At 23.2% G+C, this 21,366-nt stretch overlaps 1 protein-coding gene and 1 long non-coding RNA gene across 10 annotated transcripts in view; one reads left to right on the top strand and one right to left on the bottom strand.

Moving 5' to 3' along the window:
• The window catches only part of LOC142222327 (CUB and sushi domain-containing protein 3), an 839,952-nt gene that overhangs the window by 498,061 nt on the left and 320,525 nt on the right, over positions 1-21,366 (top strand). The window lies entirely within an intron of this gene.
• On the bottom strand, positions 4,141-4,627 carry LOC142219829 (uncharacterized). Its single transcript, XR_012717795.1, has 3 exons — positions 4,573-4,627; positions 4,379-4,423; positions 4,141-4,213 (listed from the first exon to the last, which is right to left on the bottom strand). It is a non-coding gene; the product is annotated as an uncharacterized LOC142219829 (long non-coding RNA).

Genomic DNA, 21,366 nt, shown 5'->3' on the forward strand with positions numbered 1-21,366 from the left:
GAAATAAAGAGACATTCATTAGAGTTTTTCTTTTGGGCAGATTATTTAGAGCAATTAATTGTATCCTACAAAGAGCAAAAAAAAATAGCAATACTTACAAAAATGCTTACTTCGACCTTAAGGTTTTGACCTTTTTATACCCTCCACCATAGGATGGGGGGAATATTAACTTTGTCATTCTGTTTGTAACATATCGCAATATTGGTCTAAGACCCCAGAAAGTATATATGTATATATTCTGGGTTGTGGTGAAATTCTGAGTAGATCGAGCGATGTCCATCCGTCCGTTCGTCTGTTGAAACCACGCTAACTATCGACTTAAAACTTGGCGTAAGTAGTTGTTATTGATGTAATAGTATTGTAATGGTATTGCAAATGGTTCATATCGGACATATAGCCCCCACACTGAAACAAATATTGTCGTGAGGCCAAAGTCAAAATTTGTCAAAAGTTTGTTTTTTTATAAAAATTTTTGGCAAAATTTTCTTTTTTATAGAAATTTGTCAAATTTTATTTCTATAGAAAATTTTGCCAAAATTTTATTTTTTATAGAAATTTATAGAATTTTGTTAAAATTTTATTTCTATAGACAATTTTGCCAAAATTTTATTTCTATAGACAATTTTGCCAAAATTTTATTTCTATAGAAAATTTTCTCAAAATTTTATTTCTATAGCAAATTTTGTCAAAATTTGATTTCTGTAACAAATTGTGTCGAAATTTTACTTCTGTAGAAAAAATTGCCAAAATTTTATTTCTAAAGAAAATTTTGTCACAATTTTATTTCTTTAGAAAATTTTGTCAAAATTTTGTTTCTATAGAAAATCTTGTCAACATTTTATTTGTTTAGAAAATTTTGTCAACATTTTATTTCTATAGAAAATTTTGTCAAAATTTTATTTCTATAGAAAATTTTGTAAAAATTTTATTTTTTATAGAAAATTTTGTCAAAATTTTATTTTTTATAGAAAATTTTGTCAAAATTTTATTTCTATAGAAAATTTTCTCAAAATTTTATTTTATTTCTATCGAAAATTTTGTCAACATTTCATTCCTATAAAAAATTTTGTCAAAATTTTATTTGTATAGAAAATTTTGTCAATAGAAATGTAGAATAGAAAATTTTGCAAAAATTTTATTTCTATAGAAAATTTTGCAAAAATTTTATTTCTATAGAAAGTTTTGTCAAAATTTTATTTCGATAGAAAATTTTGTCAATATTTTATTTCTATAGAAAATTTTGTCAAAATTTTATTTCCATCGAAAATTTTGTCAAAATTTTATTTCTATAGAAAATGTTGCCAACATTGCCACCGTGTTGCAATGGTTAGCATGCTCGCCTTGCATACACAAGGTCGTGGGTTCAATTCCTGCTTCGACCGAACACCAAAAGTTTTTCAGCGGTGGATTATCCCATGCTGGTGACATTTCTGAGGGTTTCAAAGCTCTTCTAAGTGGTTTCACTGCAATGTGGAACTCCGTTCGGACTCGGCTATAAAAAGGAGGTCCCTTGTCATTGAGCTTAACATGGAATCGGGCAGCACTCAGTGATAAGAGAGAAGTTCACCAATGTGGTATCACAATGGACTGAATAGTCTAAGTGAGCCTGATATATCGGGCTGCCACCTAACCTAACCTAACCTAACCTAAGTAAGATCTGTATACTTGATTTAGGTGAGGCTAGGTTAGGTATAGTGACAGTCCTTTGGCTCGGTTCCAAATCTTTAGATCCATTTCTACTTTATTTGTGTGTAATAAATAACTCTTTCCTACAAAACCTTTGATATTAAAAATCTCGTAATAAACTTAAGCGATATTATGATGATGACCTTATTTCCATGTTAAATGATGTACAGGTAGTGTAATTCATTAGCACTGGTCAATTTGCAAACTCCTCGTGTACATTCACAATGTTGTTCTTCATAGCCTTTAATATAAAATTTTCAAATTTCAACAGGGTTTTTTTTTTATGTTGGCCTACCCATTTATACCTCGCTCAAATCAAATGTCAACTAGCCATAGGCTACAACACGTCCTTCGCAATCATGCTGCGTAGGAACATTTTACTAACCCTCATAATGGCTTAATGTGCTAATAACAGTATAACAGCAACAAGAGCAACAAAAAAAAAAACAGAACAGAACAGAAAAAACAATAAAAATGTCGGATTTTTATACTGGTCTTCATATCAACCTAAAATACTCTCAGCCTATTCCCCTCACAGTAAAAAATGTTCAACATTATGGGGCCATTAAATGTTGAATTGTTTTACAATCATTACAAGGTCCCACATCTAATTCCCTTTCATCTCATGTCTCCTGTCATATTGGACAGGCAAGATTAATACCCACTGGCGGTAGAGAGATTTCAAGTGAATTTAATTTCATTAATATTAATTGAAATGGAAACGCTTATTTAGCAATAAATGTCCATGCCATTAACTGCCAACCCGCCTGGATGGCTCGAAAACATTTTAAATATTAATATATGGAATTTAAAATAAAGAAAAAAGTTTAATTATAATGTTTATGAATGTGAAATTGAGGAAGGATTTCATTGAGTAAATGAAGTTTTAATCATCAGGGAAAACTGATGCTAAATTAAAATCTATTACAAAAATCATTAGTTTATTTTATTATTATTATTATATTTTGTATTTGAAAATTTCCACAGACTCGTGCTATTTGTTTCACACCACACTCAAAAAAAGTTTACATGGATCCACGTTTGTCACTCGAGCTAAAAATAATCTATCAAAATTTGGAGAACATTTTACCAATAAACTATCAAACACAAAGATTTTATTTTGTCAAAAATTTATTTCTACACTGAAAAAACAGTGAACCCTTTTCCATTGCAAAATGAACTAAACTGTAGTAATATTGACCATGATTTAGCCCTTAAGATTTTTTTCAACTTGTCTAGTTTATAATTCTATTAAATTTTAGTTCATCTATAACATTGTATTTTAGTTCATTTTTACAACGCCATAAGATTTATATACCCCTACCAAGTTAACAAGTCAGTATTAGTTTGGTTTACTTGCTTATTTTTTGGGAAACCCGATAATAAAAATTGGTTAACAGTCTCTTTAAAATGTCGACGACTAAACTATTTTTAAATCAATCATTCCACAGTACAGAGAAATTAAATAATTAAAGGAACAACAAACCGTTTTACTATTATGAACATTTTCATACGTTAAAATTAAACTTTCTTTAAGCAAAAGTACTTTATTATAAAAACTTATGATGAAAGTTCTTAATACAATGTTTTTTGTGAATAAAAATGATGACCTCGTGGAACAGAGAGTAGTTCATTTGAACTCGCTGTTTGGACATTTTGACTTATCCTTTTTTTATTCATCGTAGGTAATTTTTCACATATCTTGCTGGAAAAAATGGAAGCAATAATGAAACTTGTTAAAAATTAACACCATGTAATGAAATATAGTTTTTTAATTCATCATTTTAGCTTGTAACTTACCATATTTGGAGGCATTTTATCAAATGGTGTAAGGAATTCAACTTTTCTTTGGAAAACGTATCTCATAAAATTTATACCTGAAACAATTAGAGAAATAATGAAGTATTCTATATAAACTCATAAAACTGTGTTGTTATCGATGTGAAGGATATAATAAAATAAATATTCTACTTGAAAGAAAGCCAAAGTTTTAATATAAAACTTACCAATTCTCTATTAAATTGTACGCTGAGGGGAAATATATTTGGGTTACTCTGAAATTAAATATTTATTTTTTACATTAAATACAATTATTAAATAGGTTTCTAAAAAATCTAATGGAAAAAATAATAATATGGATAAAAAAAAAACAAATATTCTGGTTAACATTCGTCAAAATGACGACATTTCATTTTCGATTTAAAATGCATTTTAGTCTATTGGGAAATGGTAAATTTAAATTATACTAATTCGACCGTTTTATGAATTTTTGCTTTATACTACTTAAAACCAAATTGAATAAGAAAACAAACTCAAGTTTGGTTCACTTTTTCGCTCACGATGAAAATGATAGCGTCTTGAAATGAGCCGTAGTCAAAATGACGAAGGATGACGTTAATGTACAAAAAATAGGGATGACTGTCCAGGGTTAAAAGAAAGTCAAAGAATCCTTACCAATTCACTATTAAATTACAAGCTCCTTACTCCTTTAGTACTAAAAATTTTTCCAAATTTTTAAGGGGTTATTCTGAAATTAAATATTTGTTTTTTACATTAAAAATATTACATTGGTTTAACAAAAATTGATTAAAAAAATACTAAAATAAGGTATTAATACTAAAATAAGGTATTTTGATGATAAAAATGTAAATATTCTAGTTGAAAGAAAGCCAATTTGTAAAAGAAAACTTACCAATTCTCTATTTTTTAAATTTGTTCGAATCCATCTGGAGTTGCTCTGAAATTAAATATTGGTTTTACAACAAAGAAAAACATTAAACTGGTATCCAAAAAAATTAATTAACAAATAATATTATGTATATTATTATTTGTTAATTAATTTTTTTTAATTATTTTTAAAAGAAAGCCATATTAAAAAATACTTACCAATTTATGACTAAACTATACGCTGGGATATTACAAAAATTTTCCAAATTCATCTGGAATTGAATATTATTTTTTTACATTGAATAATAAAAATTTCAATACACTTTCAATTTCAACATATTTTCCTAAATATTCTTAATAACTTTTTTCTAAACTACCGTTAAAATATTAATAACTTTCATTTAAAAGGTTTATAAACAAACACCAATATATGTCTCAAAAATACAAAATATTCCATGCCTTTATATTTCCGTTGCATACCTGCTTAAAAGATGCAACAACCCACGCCAACGCCAACTATACAACTGAAGCATGCCAAACAAAACCAAGCAAAGCCAAAACATCCCTACAACAACAAAAACACATGTGCCTTTATTGAAAACAACACCTCATCCAGCCAAATAAACCATCCACGAATAACAAACACACACACAAACCACTAAATGAACAAAAATAAAAACAACCCCACGCTCATGTATACACAACAAAACTCAAGTAACATCATCTTTACATTAATCACATTCCACTATGCCGATAAAGATCTCTGTACTATGCATTAGTTCATCGCATCTGCTGACAATTTACTCTAAGAATAATATTCGTAAAGGCACACCAGTTTATTAACGATGAAACGTTTAACTTAAAATTTGCAAAATTTTCATGAAATGTTATCTACCATTTTTGACGAAAATGTCTATAAATTTAATTACATGTGAACTAAAAATATTTCATTGGGTAATTTTTTGCCAACAATTATTAACTATAGGAATTGTCAGTAAGAAATTGCTATCCACTTTCAAGTTCATTTTTCGTAAAAAAATATTTTCTCATACAAAAAAATCTTATAGTAAATTGCACTTATTATTTAGAAAATACTTTACATTTCACAAGTAGTTTTATAGCATGACAAACGAATTTTTAACTACCAGTTAAGAAATTTTTTAAGGAAATTTCCATCGTATTTTGTAGGCCATGAACTAAACGATTGCTACTTAGAATTTGTAAAATTTCCTTTCGAGTAGTTAATTTTCGTTGAAGATACGAAAAATGAACTAAAATTCTGGAAAATTCATGTAATAAATTATTATAAAAATCTTCTTAAATTTACGAGACACTTTTTTTTCTGTGTATATAAAATTTTGCCAAAATTTTATATCAATAGAAAAATTTGCCCAAAATTTTATTTCTATAGAAAATTTTGTAAAACCTTTATTTCTTAAGAAAATTTAGTCAAAATTTTATTTCTTTAAAAAATTTCGACAAAATTTTATTTCTATAGAAAATTTTGTCCAAATTTTATTTCTATTGAAAATTTTGTCAAAATAGTATTTCTATAGAAAATTTTGTCAAAATTTTATTTCTATTGAAATTTTTGTCAAAATTTTATTTATATAGAAAATTTTGTCAAAATTTTATTTGTATAGAAAATTTTGTCAAAATTTTATTTATATAGAAAATTGTGTCAAAATAGAAAATTTTGTCAAAATTTTATTTTCATATTAGTACCTCTTAGTTGGAGTGGAATAGTTTGCGAACAGTAAAAATCTACCACTTTTGATAGAATTGTACCAATTGTGACAACCGTGATTGCTATTTTCAACCTCTTTGTAAATGCATATTTAAAATTATGGATTTGTATGTGACTTTCATAGAGTTTCTTTCTATCTGTGAGCAAATGAAAATGACAGGGTTATGTTCGTTTTTTTACTTTCCATTTTTACTTATGTCAGCATAAAATCTCATATCGAGACCATTTAATAGCCAACAGCTATTTATCTCTGTATGTTTTTGTAATATCAACTTTTAACTTTGCTTTTAAAGTAAAACCACAAACCCTGAAGCTAAGATAGGGAAAATACGCTTACATAGTCAGATACTATAGCTCACGCAAAAGGTTGATACAATGGAATTTAAAAACGGGATATGGTATAAGGAATATTCAATAGAACACGAAAATTGAAGATTATTTTGGACATTTTTTTGGCCAAAAGTTTATTTCTATAGAAAATTTTATCAAAATTTTATTTCTATAGAAAATTTTGTCAAAATCTTATTTCAATAGAATTTTTGTCAACATTTTATTTCTATAAAAAAATTGTCAAAATTTTACAGAAAAATTTTTTCTATAGAATATTTTGTAAAAATTTTGTTTCTACAAAAAATTTTGTCAAAATTTTATTTCTATAGAAAAATTTCTCAAAATTTTATTTCTATAAAAAAATTTGTCAAAATTTTACTTCAATAGAAAATTATTACAAAATTTTATTTCTATAGAAAATTTTGTCAAAATCTTATTTCAACAGAATTTTTGTCAACATTTTATTTCTATAAAAATTTGTCAAAATTTTATTTCTATACAAAATTTTGGTAAAATTTTATTTCAAAAAAAAAATTGACAAAATTTTATTTCTATACAAAATTTTGTCAAAAGTTTATTTCTATCGAAAATTTTGGCAAAATTTTATTTGTGTAGAAAATTTTGTCAAAATTTAATTTCTATAGATAATTTTGTCAAAATGTTTATGTCTATAGAAAATTTTGTCAACATTTTTATGTCTATAGACAAATTTGTCAAAATGTTATGTCAATAGAAAATTTTGTAAAAATTTTATATCTAGAAAATTTTGTCAACATTTTATTTCTATAGAAAATTTTGTCGAAGTTTTTATTTCTATAAAAAATTTTGTCAAAATTGTACTTCTATAGAAAATTTTTACAAAATTTTATTTCTATGGAAAATTGTTTCAAAATTTTTTTTCTATAGAAAATTTTGTCAATATTTTATTTCTATAGAAAATTTTGTCAAAATTTTTATGTCTATAGAAAATTTTGTCAAAATTTTTATGTCTATAGAAAATTTTGTCAAAATTTTTATGTTTATAGAAAATTTTGTCAAAATGTGACGTCTATAGAAAATTTTGTCAAAATTATGTCTATAGAAATTTTATTTCTATAGAAAATTTTGTCAAAATTTTTTTTTATAGAAAATTTTGTCAACACTTTATTTCTATAGAAAATATTGTCGAAATTTTATTTCTACAGAAAATTTTTTTCTATAGAATATTTTTTAAAAATTTTGTTTCTAGAGAAAATTTTGTCAAAATTTTATTTCTATAGAAAAATTTCTCAAAATTTTATTTCTATAAAAAATTTGTCAAAATTTTACTTCTATAGAAAATTTTTACAAAATTTTATTTCTTTAGAAAATTTTGTCAAAATGTTATGTCTATAGAAAATTTTGTCAAAATGTTATGTTTATAGAAATTTTATTTCTATCGAAAATTTTGTCAACATTTTATTTCTATAGAAAATATTATCGAAATTTTATTTCTACAGAAAATTTTTTTCTATAGAATATTTTGTAAAATGTTTGTTTCTACAAAAAATTTTGTCAAAATTTTATTTCTATAGAATAATCTCTCAAAATTTTATTTCTATAAAAAATTTTGCCAAAATTTTACTTCTATAGAAAATTTTTACAAAATTTTTATGTCTATAGAAAATTTTGTCAAAATGTTATGTCTATAGACATTTTCTTTCTATAGAAAATTTTGTCAACATTTTATTTCTATAGAAAGTTTTGTCAAAATCTAATTTCTATAGAAAAATTTTATTAATATAAAATATTTTGTTTTTTATTTCTATAGAATCATTTTATTTCTATAGAAAATTTTGTCGAAATTTTATTTCAACAGAAAATTTTATTTCTACAGAATTTTTGTTTCTACAGATAATTTTTAAAACATTTTTTTCTATAGAAAATTTTGTCAAAATTATACTTCTACAGAAAATTTAAAAAAAAAAATTATCTCTATAGAAAATTTTGTCAAAATTTTATTTCTATAGAAAATTTTGTCAAAATTTTATTTCTATAGAAAATTTTGTCAGAATTTTATTTTCATAGAAACTTTTGTCAAAATTTAATTTCTAGAAAATTTTGTCAACATTTTATTTCTATAGAAAATTTTGTCGAAATTTTATTTCTGCAGAAAATTTTATTTCTATAGGAAATTTTGTGAACATTTTATTTTAATAGAAAATTTTGTCAAAAATTTTTTTTATAGAAAATTTTGTTAAAATTTTATATCTATAGAAAATTTTGTCCAAATTTTACTTCTATAGAAAATTTTGTCGAAATTTTATTTCTACAGAAATTTTTTTTCTATAGATTATTTTGTCAAAATTTTGTTTCTACAGAAAATTTTGTCAAAATTTTATTTCCATAGAAAAATTTCTCAAAATTTTATTTCTATAAAAAACTTTGTCAAAATTTTACTTCTATAGAATTTTTTTACAAAATTTTATTTCTATAGAAAATTGTGTCAAAACTTTTCTTCTATACACAATTGTGTCAACATTTTATTTCTATAGAAAATTTTGTCGAAATTTTATTTCTACAGAAATTTTTTTTTTATAGAATATTTTGTCAAAATTTTTTTTCTACAGAAAACTTTGTCAAAATTTTATTTCTATAGAAAATTTTTAAAAAATTTTACTTCTATAGAAAACTTTGTCAAAATTGTATTTCTATAGAAAATTTTGTCAGAATTTTATTTTCAAAGAAAATTTTGTCAACATTTTTTTTATTGTTTTCTTTGATTTTCTTCGACCGTTTTTATGTTATAATAATAAATAAATGATTTGAAAATGTGATGTAAATATATCCGTCCGATATTTATAAAATAACATTAATTTATTAGACTTTAGATAATTATTGACTAAAAGAAAATAATTTATAGACTTATTTAAAATTTTATAATTGTTTTTAATACTGTGATATTTATGAAATGTAATTTCTTAAAATCTATTGTAGATCCCCTGAAGAAGCGATTCAATATGACAATCGCGAAATATTGGGAAAATAAATAAAATATTCAAAAAAAGACCTCGAGCTTGAAAAATCATTAATTTATTATTATAACTTTTTTTCTATAGAAAATTTTGTCGAAATCTTATTTCCATACATTATTTTGTCAAAATTTTATTTCCATAGAAAATTTTGTGAAAATTTTATTTCTATAGAACATTTTCTCAAAAATGTATTTCTATATAAAATTTTGTTAAAATTTTATTTCTATATAAAATTTTGTCAAAATTGTATTTCTATAAAAAATTTGTCAAAATTTTTTCTATAGAAAATTTTGTTAGAATTTTATATCTATAGAAAATTTTGTCAACATTTGATTCCTATAGAAAATTTTTTCAAAATTTTATTTCTATAGAAAATTTTGTCAGAATTTTATTTTCATAGAAAATTTTGTCAAATTTTTTTTTTTTATAGAAAATTTAGTTAAAATTTTATATCTATAGAAAATTTTGTCAACATTTTATTTCTATAGAATATTTTGTCAAAATTTTATTTTTATAGAAGGCTTTGTCAAAATTTTATTTCTATAGACAATTTTGTCAGAATTTTATTTTCATAGAAAATTTTGTCTAAATTTTTTTCTATAGAACATTTTGTGAAAATTTTATTTCTATAGAAAATTTTGTCAAAATTCTATTTCTATAGAAAATTTTGTCAAAATTTTATTTCTATAGAAAAGTTCTAAAAAATTTTATTTTCCAATCTACCAAACAGTATAAAATCTACCATTTTTGTAAGATTTGGTGATTTTTTTAGTATTTTTTTTCATTTATTCATTTAAATGAACTAACTTCTAAAGCAACTCTTAATGTAATGCAAAAACGGATTTCGTGTTATGACAAGCCCATGTAAAATTCATTGGAGTCGATCTAAATTTCGACTACTCCCGGATCACAAATTGTGGATACAAACTACAAAGCTTTTTTTGGGGGGTCTCGAGTTTTTGGGGGGAATTTTTCATAATGAAAAAGTCCCAATTATGTGTGAATTTTTTGGGACAATTTTTATGCAGCCATATCAGTTGGCTACTTATTTATTTCATTCCTACCTATTGTTGATTAAAAAATTTAAATTTTATAAACTTAAGAATGGAACCCTTTTCTAAGGCTGGCATCTCCCAACCACTTCTTGGTATCTATTGCCATTGCCCTATATGTGTATACACTGGAAAGAGTAGAGAGGATATCCGCATATCTAAAAAATGGAAATGTATGACAAATTTAAATTATCATACCCTCGCAGATATATATGGTGACATACCACCATTGTACTAAGCTAGAAAAGAGAATAAGAGATTTCAATACGTTTGCATTTTATGAATGAGGTCATTCTTTTATGTTTTCCTTTCCACCGACTCTTTTAGTATTTCCAAGATTTTTTTTCAGAAATCGGTTATTTTTTTTTTCATATGTTTCTTTTTGCATAACCATTGCATTTGTAATCAAAAGGATTCAAAATGTATTTCTCATCCTTGAATTTACATACTTAGGGTTTCTAAGTATATGAATGTGGAATTTTCTTAAAAAAAAAAAAAACAAATACATTGGAAACTTTTCTTATGAATTTCTAATCATACCGCATTATGATGACAGATATTAAAATTCATATTTCATATTTATTTGAATACACATGGATTTGAGTCTTTTTGGGACTTTATAAATAAGTGTTATTTAATATGAAATTTATGAAGCAAAATTAAAATGGCAGTAGAAAATTAATCCAGCCAAATTATTTTACCAATAACTTTATTTTTGAATGCAATATCTTTTTTGCCATATTTAATTGTCCAAAATTTAATTTTTTTTCGGGGAAAAAGGCAATTTTCTACGATGTGCTACCACCAATGACCCCAAGTAAATGCTTGTTAACCTTGGCATTTCCTTTTCCAGAAATATTTTAGATTTCCTCCAGCACATTAAATGTCATTTTAAAATGTTTATAGGACATGAGTGCTATGATGCGATATCAGGCTTAATGCGTCACATACAAGATTTCCACCAACACTCAACTTGTGTCACTAGCAAAGAATTATGTCCAATATTCGTACTCTGTACCAGTTTTCATTTTTTAATACTGGCAATAAAGTTACGCATTTAAATTAACTTGAATAACGCGTGAAATGAATAATTAAGTTTGTTTGTCCTTCTACCCCGTGTATAACCATAACTAATGGATGGTTGGTTGATTTCAAGCAGAACAACATTAGACTCCCACGAAATGGCTACTTGAAATATTTAGCGTCACAATAGAATCACTCCTACACAGCATAACTTTACTGCACAAGGGAGGTAAGGCATTTTTATTGAAACTTCCAATGGTTTTAGTTTTGCTAAAAAAACTAAAAAAAAACTTTATACCACAATGTTCGTGAACACATTGTGATGAAAAACAAAATAGGATATACATAGCAGTAATTTATGAAAATATTGTTGAAAAATAAATATATTGTTGAAGGATTAAGAATAATTTTTCAAGGAAAATTTCAAATCCCTAAAACTATTTGTAGCTTATTTTGAATTAAAAAAAGTTAAAATTCAGTTTTCTAAGTAGTTAGAATTATCAATGCCATCATGTGACATCGTTGCTTACAAATATCCATGGAATATGCCTGCTTTGGACTAACATGAAAATTGTTTATCAACTTTCCAACTTTTCCAAAATTTCTACCAAAACTTTTTCTATAGAAATAAAATTTTGACAAAATTTTCTATAGAATTAAAATTTGGACAAAATTTGCTATAGAAATAAAATTTTGACAAATTTTTTAATAAAAATAAAATTTTGACAAAATTTTCCATAGAAATACAATTTTGACGACATTCTCTATAGAAATACAATTTTGACGACATTCTCTATAGAAATAAAATTTTGACAAATTTTTCTATAGAAATAAAATTTTGTCAAAACTTTGTATAGAAATAAAATCTTGAGAAAATTTTCTATAGAAATAAAATTTTTACAAACTTGTCTATTCAAAATTTTCTATAGGAATAAAATTTTGACAAAAGTTTCTATGGAAATAAAATTTTGACAAAATCTTCTATAGAAATAAAATTTTCTATGGAAATAAAATTTTAACAAAATTTCCTATAGAAATAAATCTTTGACAAAATTTTTTATAGAAATTAAATTTAGACACAATTTTCTATACAAATTAAATTTTGACAAAATTTTCTGTAGAGATAAAATTTTGACAAAAACTTCTATAGAAATAAAATTTTGACAAAATTTTCTATAGAAATAAAATTTTGACAAAACATTCTATAGAAATAAAATGTTGACAAAATTTTCTATAGAAATAAAATCTTGACAAAACTTTCTATAGAAATAAAATTCTATAGAAATAAAATTTTGCCTGTTTTGGACGACCATGAAAATTGTTTATCAACTTTCCAACTTTTCCAAAGCTTCTACCAAAACTGGTAGATTTTTTACTGTTTGGTATATTGGTAAAAGTCTTGTTGTTATGGTAGATTTTGCACACCATTCCTTTCCAACTAAGAAGTTCATCAATTTTCTATAGAAATAAAATTTTAAAAAATTTTCTATAGAAATAACATTTGGAGAAAATTTTCTATAGGATTTAAATTTGGAGAAAATTTTCTAAAGAAATCACATTTTAACAAGATTTTCAATAGAAATAAATTTTTGACATAATTTTCTATAGAAATAAAATTTTGACAAAATTTCCTATAGAAACAAAATTTGGACAAAATTTGCTATAGAAATAAAATTTTGACAAAATTTTCCACAGAAATAAAATTTTGACATAATTTTCTATAGAAATAAAATTTTTACAAAATTGTCTATTTTGACAAAATTTTCTATAGGCATAAAATTTTAACAAAATTTTCTATGGAAATAAAATTTTGACAAAATCGTCTATAGAAATAAAATTTTGACAAAAGTTTTTATAGAAATAAAATTTTAACAAAATTGTCTATTTTGACAAAATTTCCTATAGAAATAAAATTTTGACAAAATTTTTTATAGAAATTAAATTTAGACACAATTTTCCATAGAAATAAAATTTTGACAAAATTTTCCATAGAAATACAATTTTGACAAATTTTTCTATAGAAATAAAATTTTGTCAAAATTTTGTATAGAAATAAAATCTTGAGAAAATTTTCTATAGAAATACAATTTTGACAAAATTTTCTATAGAAATAAAATTTTTACAAAATTGTCTATTTTGACAAAATTTTCTATAGGAATAAAATTTTAACAAAATTTTCTATGGAAATAAAATTTTGACAAAATCTTCTATAGAAATTAAATTTTGACAAAATTTTCTGTAGAGATTAAATTTTGACAAAATCTTCTATAGAAATAAATTTTGACAAAATTTTCTATAGAAATAAAATCTTGAGAAAATTTTCCATAGGAATAAAAATTTTGACGAAATTGTATATTTTGACAAAATTTTCTATAGAAATAAATTTTTTACAAAAGTGTCTATTTTGACAAAATTTTCTATAGGAATAAAATTTTGACAAAATTTTCTATGGAAATAAAATTTTGACAAAATCTTCTATAGAAATAAAATTTTAACAAAATTTTCTATAGAAATAAAATTTTAACAAAATTATCTATTTTGACAAAATTTCCTATAGAAATAAAATTTTAACCAAATTTTCTACAGAAATAAAATTTTGACAAAATTTTCTATAGAAATAAAATTTTTCTATAGAAATAAAATCTTGACAAAATTTTGTATAGAAATAAAATCTTGAGAAAATTTTCTATAGAAATAAAATTTTGACAAAATTGTATATTTGACACAATTTTCTGTAGAAATAAAATTTCTACAAAATTGTCTATTTTGACAAAATTTTCTATAGGAATAAAATTTTGACAAAATTTTCTATAGGAATAAAATTTTGACAAAATTTTCTATAGGAATAAAATTTTGACAAAATTTTCTATAGAAATAAAATTTGGCAAAATCTTCTATAGGAATAAAACTTTGACAAAATTACCCATAGAATTTAAATTTTGACAAAATCTTCTATAGAAATAAAATTTTAACAAAATTTTCTATAGAAATAAAATTTTAACAAAATTGTCTATTTTGACAAAATTTCCTATAGAAATAAAATTTTGACAAAATTTTCTACAGAAATAAAATTTTGACAAAATTGTATATTTTGACAAAATTTTCTATAGAAATAAAATTTTTATACCCTGCGCCACACTGTGGAACAGGGTATTATAAGTTAGTGCATATGTTTGTAACACCCAGAAGGAGACGAGATAGACACATGGTGTCTTTGGCAATAATGCTCAGGGTGGGTCCCTGAGTCGATATAACCATGTCCGTCTGTCCGTCCGTCCGTCCGTCCTTCTGTCTGTGAACACATTTTTGTGATCAAAGTCTAGGTCGCAATTTAAGTCCAATTGCCTTCAAATTTGGCACATGTTCCTAATTTGGGTCAGAATAGAACCCCATTGATTTTGGAAGAAATCGGTTCAGGTTTGGATATAGCTCCCATATATATCTTTCGCCCGATATGCACTAATATGGACCCAGCAGCTAGAGTTTTATACCGATTTGCTTGAAATTTTGCACAAGGAGTACAAATGGTACTACAGTGATGTGTGCCAAATTTAATTGAAATCGGTTCAGATTTAGATATAGCTTCCATATATATTTTTCGCCCGATATGGCTTTATATGGCCCCAGAAGCCAGAGTTTTGGCCCAATTTTGTTGAAATTTTGCACTAGGAGTACAATTAGTAATATAGTCATGTGTGCCAAATTTGATTGAAATCGGTTTAGATTTAGATATAGCTCCCATATATATGTTTTTCTGATTTCGACAAAAATGGTCAAAATACCAACATTTTCCTTGTAAAATCGCCACTGCTTAGTCGAAAAGTTATAAAAATGACTCTAGTTTTCCTTAACTTCTAATACATATATATCTAGCGATAAATCATAAATAAACTTTTGCGAAGTTTCCTTAAAGTTGCTTCAGATTTAAATGTTTCCCATATTTTTTTACTAAAATTGTGTTCCACCCTAGTACATTAGCCAACTTAAATGTGTCCAAATCGAGTGATATTTAAATGTATGTATTTGGGACAAACCTTTATATATAGCCCCCAATATATTTGACGGATGTGATATGGTATCGAAAATTTAGATCTACAAAGTGGTGCAGGGTATAATATAGTCGGCCCCGCCCGACTTTAGACTTTCCTTACTTGTTCTATAGAAATAAAATCTTGACAAAATTTTGTATAGAAATAAAATCTTGAGAAAATTTTCTATAGAAATAAAATTTTGACAAAATTTTCTAAAGAAATAAAATTTTGACAAAATTTTGTATGGAAATAAACTTTGAACAAAACTTTCTATGGAAATAAAATTTGGACAATTTTTTTATAGAAATAATTTTTTTACAAATGTTTCTATAGAAAAAAAAATTTTTACAAATGTGTCTATTTTGACAAAATTTTCTATAGGAATAAAATTTTGACAAAATTTTCTATGGAAATAAAATTTTGACAAAATCTTCTATAGGAATAAAATTTTGACAAAATTTTCCATAGAATTTAAATTTTAAGATAAATTTTCTATACAAATAAAATTTTGACAAAATTTTCTATAGAAATAAAATTTTAACAAAATTGTCTATTTTGACAAAATTTTCTATAGAAATATAATTTTGACAAAATTTTCTTTAGTAATAAATTTTGACAAAATTTTCTATACAAATAAAATTTTGACAAAATTTTTATAGAAATAAAATTTTGACAAAATTTTTATAGAAATAAAATTTTGAAAAAATTTTGTATAGAAATAAAAGTTTTACAAAATATTTTATACAAATAAAATTTTGACAACATTTGCTATAGAAATAAAATTTTGACAAAATTTTCAATAGAAATAAAATTTTGATAAAATTTTGCATAGAAATAAAATTTTGACGAAATTCTCTATAGAAAAAAAAATTTAACAACATTTTCTATAGGAATACAATATTTACAAATTTTTCTATAGAAACAAAATTTTGGCAAAATTTTCTAAAGAAATAAAATTTTGACAAAATTTTCTATGGAAATAAACTTTGAACAAAATTTTCTATGGAAATAAAATTTTGACAATTTTTTTTATAGAAATAAATTTTTTACAAATGTTTCTATAGAAAAAAAAATTTACAAAATTTACTACAGAAATAAAATGTTGACAAAATTTTCTTTAGAAATAAAATTTTGACAAAATTCTCTATAGAAATAAAATTTTGACAAAATTTTTTTTAGAAATAAAGTTTTGACAAAATTTTCTTTAGAAATAAAGTTTTGACAAAATTTTTTATAGAAATAAAATGTTGGCAAAGTTTTGTACATAAATAAAATTTTGACAAAATTTTCTATAGAAATAAAATTTTGACAAAATTTTCTATAAAAATAAATTTTGAAAAAACTGTCTAAAGGAACAAAATTTTGACAATTTTTTCTATAGAAATAAAATTTTGATAAAATTTTCTGTAGAAATAAAATTTTGAAAAATTTTTCTTTAGAAAAAAATTATAGAAATAAAATTTTGACAAGTTTTTCTATAGAAATAAAGTGGACTAATGAAAAATGCTGGTGTTGTTGTTTTTCATTACTTTTTTATTGAAATGTTGCTGTTCTCGGATATTTCAATACACCATCAGTGATCATCTTCAGCGAGATATTATATTTTACAAAATTATGGACTTTCTCCTTACAAAGTTCATGTCTAACTGATTAGTTAGACATGAGCCAAACGAATAATACCAAAATTGTAAAATTCCAAAGGTCAACTAACAAAACTAAACATAGAAATAAAATTTTGAAAAATTTTACTATAGAAATAAAATTTTGACACAATTTTCTATAGAAATAATATGTGGACAAAGTTTTCCGTAGAAATAAAATATTGAGAAAATTTTTTATAGAAATAAAAAGTGAACAAAATTTCCTATAGAAATCAAATTTTGACTAAATTTTCTATAGAAATCAAATTTTGATAAAATTTTCTTTTTTTTACAAATAAAATTTTTTATAGAAATAAAATGTTGACAAAATTTTCTATGTTAGAAAAATACAATTTTCTCAAAAAGAAACAACGCCGTATATCTGGCCTAAATCGGATCATTCTAACATTGGTAACTAAAGTCTTTTTTTTGCATAAAAAATGTCTAAAATTTATTTAATTTAAATTAGGAATTTTTGGGAGGTAACGCCTATTTTCGATTTCACCCATGTCAACAATTATATGCGCTTGAAACCTCATTTTGTATCGTTTAATGCAACACATAGGTGTAAGGTTATTTATCAAATGAATTGAATTTTTAATTTAGAAAGCCAAAATCGATTTGGATATTTTCCAAATACTTCTTGTCTACAAACATCAAAACCATGTGTTGTAGTACTCGTTTTATTGAAATCAAAAACTAATAAATCTCTCACAAATCTAAATTGCAAAAATGAAGTGTTGTTGTTTAAAGTATAAAGTTCAGCGCAGTCTTGGATGTCTTGGAACAGCTGTTGTTTCAGTTTTTTGGTTTCTTTTAAACCTTCATTATATTCACTCTAAAGCGGCCCATGGGTCGTCTTTGTACCTCTGTCAGATATTCGCCGTACATTTCTCATAATCGATTAAAGGACCACCCTTAATGGTATTAGTAATATTTTTTGTCGTTTTTTTTCGTTTTGTAACAACAAAATTGTCCTCAAGTGATGAATTGTTAGTATTTTGCTTCAAGATTCATGGTTTCATGGCGTGAGAGAGAGGAGAGGTGGAAACATGAAACATGAAAGTGCTTGTGGACACTTGACGCCACTTTGGCGAAGAAGGTTCTCGAAACTTTCAGCCTGCATAAAAAACACACGAAACAATTTTATTAAATTGATTTATGTTGGTAGAGTACACTTTCAATACTTGTAGCATTTTCCCAACACCAACACAACTACGATCAAAATCGAAACACATAGTTATCCTTTTGCTTGTAACGAAGTTGATTTCTTTGTTTATTTTTTTTTTTTCGATTATGTTTCCTTGCTTTTTTAATTAAATCACTTTGGTTTCATATGAAATGAAAATATTGACCATTAAGTTTCGGTTGAAAGCTGCCTATGGAATTGTAGCTTAATTAAATAAATCGTTTTAAAAGGATACCAAGAAAGAAAGAGAGAGTGCGCAAACAGCATTCAAACTTTAAATATTCTCAAAGGATAAAGAATATATGATTACGACGGGGTAAGAAGAATAATCGCTCAAGAGACTCTTATCCTTGATAGATACATTATTAAAATTTAATTTTCATGTTTAATAGCAATAGAAAATTTTGTCAAAATTTTATTTCTATAGAAAATTTTGTCAAAATTTTAGTTCTATAGAAAATTTTTCCAAATTTGATTTCTAGAAAATTTTTTCAAAATTGTGTTTCTTTAGAAAATTTGTCAAAATTTTATTTCTACAGAAAATTTTGTCAAAATTTTATCTCTACAGAAAATCTTGTCAAAATTTAATTTCTATAGAAAATTTTTCAAAATTTTATTTCTATAGAAAATGTTGTCAAAATTTTATTTCTGTAGAAAATTTTGTCAAAGTTTTTTTTCTTATAAGATTTTGTCAAAATTGTATTTCTATAGAAAATTTTGTCAAGCTTTTATTTCTATAGAAAATTTTGTCAAAATTTTATTTCTATAGAAAATTTTGTCAAGATTTTATTTCTATAGAACATTTTGTCAAAATTTTATTTCTGTAGAAAATTTTGTCAAAATTTTATTTCTATAGAAGATTTTGTCAAAATTTTATTACTATAGAAAATTTTGCCAAAATTTTATTTCTTAGAAGATTTTGTCAAAATTGTATTTCTATAGAAAATTTTGTCAAGATTTTATTTCTATAGAAATTTTTGTCAAAATTTTATTTCTGTAGAAAATTTTGCCACAATAGACATGTTTGTCAAAATTTTATTTCTATAGAATTTTTGTCAAAATTTTATTTCTATAGAAAATTTTGTTAAAATTTTATTCCTATAGAAATATTTCTCAAGATTTTATTCCTATAGAAAATTTTCTCAAAATTTTATTTCTATAGAAGATTGTGTCAAAATTTTAATTCTATAAAAATTTTTGTTACAAAAATTTTATTTCTATCGAAAATTTTGTCAAAATTTTATTTCTATAGAAAATTTTGTCAAAATTTTATTTCTACAGAAAATTTTGTCAAAATTTTATTTCTATAGAAATTTTTGTCAAACTTTTATTTCTATAGAAAATTTTGTCAAAATTTTATTGCAATAGAAAATTTTGTCAAAATTTTATTTCTATCGAAAATTTTGTCAAACTTTTATTTCTATAGAAAATTTTGTCAAAATTTTATTACTATAGAAAATTTTGTCAAAATTTTATTTCTATCGAAAATTTTGTCAAAATTTTATTACTATAGAAAATTTTGTCAAAATTTTATTTCTATAGAAATTTTTGTCAAACTTTTATTTCTATAGAAAATTTTGTCAAAATTTAAATTCTATTGAAAATTTTGTCAAAATTTTATTTTCATAGAAATATTTGTCAAAATTCTATTTTCATAGAAAATTTTGTCAAAATTAGAAAATATAGAAAATTTTGTCAAAATTTTATTCCTATTAAAAATTTTGTCACAATAGACAATTTTGCAAAAATTTTATTTCCAGAGAAAATTTTGTCAAAATTTTATTTCTATAGAAATTTTTCTCAAGATTTTATTTCTACAGAAAATTTTGTCAAAATTTTATTGCTATAGAAAATTATGTCAAAATTTAGTTTTATAGAAAATTTTGTCAAAATTTTATTTCTATCGAAAATTTTGTCAAAATTTTATTTCTATAGAAAATTTTGTCAAAATTTTATCGCTATAGAAAATTATGTCAAAATTTTATTACTATAGAAAATTATGTCAAAATTTTATTTCTATCGAAAATTTTGTCAAACTTTTATTTCTATAGAAAATTTTGTCAAAATTTTATTACTATAGAAAATTTTGTCAAAATTTTATGCCTATAGAAAATTTTGTCAAAATTTTATTTCTATCGAAAATTTTGTCAAAATTTTATTTCTATAGAAAATTTTGTCAAAATTTTATTACTATAGACAATTTTGTCAAAATTTTATTTCTATAGAAAATTTTGTCGAAATTTTATTACTATAGAAAATGTTGTCAAAATTTTATTCCTATAAAAAATTTTGTCAAACTAGACAATTTTGTAAAAATTTTATTTCTATAGAAATTTTTCTCAAGATTTTATTTCTATAGAAAATTTTGTCAAGATTTTATTTCTATAGAAAATTTTGTCAAAATTTTATTTCTATAGAAAATTTTGTAAAAATTATATTTCTATAGAAAATTTTGTCAAAATTTTATTTCTATAGAAAATTTTGTCAAAATTTTATTTCTATAGAAAATTTTGTAAAAATTTTATTTCTATAGAAAATTTTGTCAAAATTTTTTATCTATAGAAAATTTTGTCAAAATTTTATTTCTATAGAAAATTTTGTCCAAATTTTATTACTATAGACAATTTTGTCCAAATTTTATTACTATAGACAATTTTGTCCAAATTTTATTACTATAGACAATTTTGTCAAAATTTTATTTCTATAGAAAATTTTGTCAAAATTTTATCTCTACAGAAAATTTTGTCAAAATTTAATTTCTATAGAAAATTTTGTGAAAATTTTATTTCTATAGAAAATTTTGTCAAAATTTTATTTCTATAGAAAATTTTGTCCAAGTTTTATTACTATAGACAATTTTGTCAAAATTTTATTTCTATCGAAAATTTTGTCAAAATTTTATTTCTATCGAAAATTTTGTCAAAATTTTATTACTATAGAAAATTTTGTCAAAATTTTATGCCTATAGAAAATTTTGTCAAAATTTTATTTCTATCGAAAATTTTGTC

This window comes from Haematobia irritans, chromosome 1, assembly GCF_050003625.1.
Source record: "Haematobia irritans isolate KBUSLIRL chromosome 1, ASM5000362v1, whole genome shotgun sequence".
In the NCBI taxonomy this organism is placed as follows: domain Eukaryota; kingdom Metazoa; phylum Arthropoda; class Insecta; order Diptera; family Muscidae; genus Haematobia; species Haematobia irritans.